At 39.7% G+C, this 3681-nt stretch overlaps 1 pseudogene; it reads right to left on the reverse strand.

Annotated features, from left to right (window-relative positions):
- Positions 1-528: 528 nt before the first annotated feature.
- LOC140694385 (olfactory receptor 2G3-like) lies at positions 529-1461 on the reverse strand (annotated as a pseudogene).
- Between the last annotated feature and the right edge of the window lie 2220 nt (positions 1462-3681).

The following is a 3681-nucleotide window of genomic DNA, read 5'->3' on the forward strand; positions in this document are numbered from 1 at the left end:
AACATTTTGAGAGATTCATTGCAAAGCAGGGCTATGTATAAAGGGGTCAAAATTAGGTTTAAACCACAAAGTAGATGCAGGGTCCTGTCTCCTCGGAAACTACAAAACTAAGATTGATGCAGTATGTTGCAACCAAAGACCCCTATCTGAAGTTCTGCACCTGAGTTGAAAGTTGAGAATGCTTCTCCCCACCAAAGTGTTTTACATCCTTCAAGCAGGAGTAAGATGTTTCTTCTTACTGATATAATTTGGAGCAATTAATTTCAAAGAGTCTGTGATTTTAGAGAACCAAGATTTCTCAAGGAGTGAGAAATTAGTAGTCACTCAATAAAGGATGCTTTTTCTGAAATTTATGGTTTGCCCTTGGGGGAGACATGTTTCTTGTTGAGTCTGCAGCTGGAACCAAGTGTCTTTTATGAATGATAGGGCAGATGTTGACTGTCCCAGCCACTTTTTATTCTATCATTTCATATTGGAAAGTCCATTATCTTAAGTTAACAGTTAACCTCAGCATCACACTAAGAGGTCTCATGTCCTCTGTTTTACAACAGCTCTCCTTAAAGCTCCTTTTACATCTTGGTTCTTTAGACTGTAGATCAAGGGGTTGAGCATGGGTGTGACCACAGTATAGAACACCTTGGTGATCTTGCCCCCAGTCCTGGAGGACTTCGACTGGGGTCTCATGTACATGAAGATGGCAGTTCCATAGAATAAGGCCACCACTGTCAGATGAGAAGCACAGGTGGATAGTGCCTTGTGCCTCCCAGAGGCTGATCAAATCCTGAGGACTGATTGAAGGATTCTGGTATAGGAAACAGCAATGAAGAGAAAAGGAATGAAGACAATGATGACACTGAAGATAAAGACAACCATCTCAGTAACTGAGGTGTCAGTGCAAGCCAACCTCAGGATGGAAAGAACTTCACAAAAAAATTGATTCAGGACATTGGGCCCACAGTAGGGCAAACTCAAGGTGAGGATGTTGATGACCATGGAACTTAGGAAACTACTGGACCAAGAAATGGCTGCCAACTGGATGCTGGTGCTCTGGTCCATAATGAGAGTATAATGAAGGGGATGACAAATAGCTACATATCTGTCATAAGCCATGACACCAAGAAGAACACATTCAATCATTCCAAAGGAGAGGGAGAAGAACATCTGAGTATCACAGCTGGAGAAGAGGATTGTCCTTTTCCCCACCATGTTGGACAGAATTTGTAAGACATTGGTGGATGTATAGCAGATGTCCAGAAAGGATAAATTAGTGAGGAAGAAGTACATGGGGGTTTGGAGAAATGGTTCTATCTGGATAATAATGATAATAATAACATTCCCCACCACTGTTAACAAATAGTAGAACAATAACATAATAAAAAGAATGAGCTTTATCGTTGGCTGAAATGAGAGCCCCAGTAACACAAATTCAGTCACAGTGAAGTTTGTTTTTATCAGATTCATTTCTTGGTCACCTCCCTCTCATAGAACCATTCACTCACCTAAAGAAAAAAAAATCAAATGCCCTATACATCAGTGTTGAAAATTCAAGATAAAAATAAGATAGCAAGGAGATTATATCTTGAGTATCTGAGTTGTACTACAAGCAGAAAGCTTTCTCTCTGCTATTGAAGGGGATATTCCAAAAGAATATTCAAACTCAAACACTGATTAAGTTAAACAGATATTCTAGCCTTTACTCTGAGGGGAGGCCCTCTTGGCTGCTCATAATCTTTTCAAATCATATGCAGTCTTCAAAGCCTTGCTCACGCTCACCTATTCAGAAAGATCTGATTATGTTTTTGTTCGACACCCAACACAGAACAACTCAAGTAAAAGCCAAAAAAGACACTGTTTGATGTGCTGTTCATGAACTTAAAAATAAAGGCCAGAAGAGGCTTGCGCTCCTGTATCACCCTGATGCAATTTTCTGCTTTCTAGTATTTAGACATGCTGAAACCCTAAGAACAAAGACTGTGCACACCAACAGCAAAACCCGTGATGGGTCACACTAAGTGCCGATTCTCCCAGCTTCACAACTTCCATGCAATAGGGGTCGTTGATGATTTTATTATATTTACAATAAGGATAATGATAGAACCAATTTTTTGAGGGTGAAATTGAATAGTGTGTATAAAGAATTTAAGGCAATGCTTACACGTAGGGAACAACCCACAAATAACAACTATTATTATAGCCCTAGTAACACACAGTATTGCTACACTTAGCCAGAATTCACTTCTCTGATAAAAACCATTTCAGAGAAAAAAGATCATTAAAAAAGATCCAGACAAGTTACCAGGTCTAGTCATTGAGCACGTCTTAGACCCCACCCTGTGCCTGCTTATTTAGTTTAGGGGCAGAGTTAACGTGTTTGGTTAACTGGCTTTCAGCAGATGAAAGCAGGAAATTAGAAAGACATGGGGTGAGGAAGAGCCCTGGAGGCAGTCAGAGCTGTAAGAGCAAAAAGAAGCTGCCAATCTTTCATCCATTCATTTGTCCATTCTTTTTCTTTCTTTCTTTCTTTTTTCTTTCTTTCTTCCTTTCAAAAACTATATTTTTGGTAATCTAGTATGTACCAGATGCTGGGCTCTTCTGATAAACACAACAGACATTTTGATACTCTCATAAACCTCACAGTCCATGGAAAGTTGTGATGAAGGAAGCATTCTGATTCCTGAAGGAACAGGGACTCTTAGGAAGAAGACATTTGAAGAACCAAGTAGGTGCAGGTCATGAAAAAGACTACTTCATGCAAAGCATCATTTTTCAAATACTATTAATATGCATACAATATATTTTAGAGAGCTTCCTTATCTTTTGACTTAAACAGGGATTTTTGAATCAAATAAATCATGAACTGGTGAACTAAGTAATCTAAAATACGAAGTCCAGGAGTAAAGGAGGGATGGGTCTGGAGAGAGGAGAGAGGGAGAGGAGTTAAGTCACAGTCTTGTTTACATCAAGAGTAGGAAGGAAGGGTGGTTAGGGAACTCCCTTCCAGGACCTCCAAACAATGGTTAGAAAGTCCTGCTGAAAATAAAAGCTGTTTCAGTAATGTTTAGGGGTGATTATGATGACAGCAAAGGATATCCACAGTGAATTTCTGAGTTGACAACAAGGCGGCACGCCATCAGGTCCCATCAGATCATGGGACTAGTGGGGAAGCACGCAGAATCTGAAGAGCCGAAATCACATGCCTAGTTCCATCACGTGCCAGCTGGGAGACTTTTCTTGCACAAGTCACATGGCCAGTCTGTGCTTAACTTTATTTACCTGCAGGAAGGGAGCAAGAGTGACATCCTCATACACAGAGCTGATGGATGTGGTAAATGAGGTAACACACGTAAAGTCCAATAACCTAAAAATAAAGATCCCCTTCATTAGCGGATCTTTGTTATGTGTGCAGAACAGGAATTATTGGCACTCCTCATCCCCTCCCCAGGCCAATGATGGAGACACTAAGTCTTTAAGACAGTAAACAACTTGTCCAAAATCACTTAAAAAATTTCTGAATATATATGCAAGCACCCACAATAAACATGTATATAATATATCTATATTTATTTCAATAGTAGTAAAACCAGGCCAAAAATAAAGTCTTGGTTCCAGAGGCATGCATGCTTATGTAGAATACGTTCCCATGAAGGAACATAAATATATTGATTCAACATTTAAACACTC

The sequence above is a fragment of the Vicugna pacos genome, unplaced genomic scaffold (assembly GCF_048564905.1).
Source record: "Vicugna pacos unplaced genomic scaffold, VicPac4 scaffold_21, whole genome shotgun sequence".
Lineage (NCBI taxonomy): Eukaryota > Metazoa > Chordata > Mammalia > Artiodactyla > Camelidae > Vicugna > Vicugna pacos.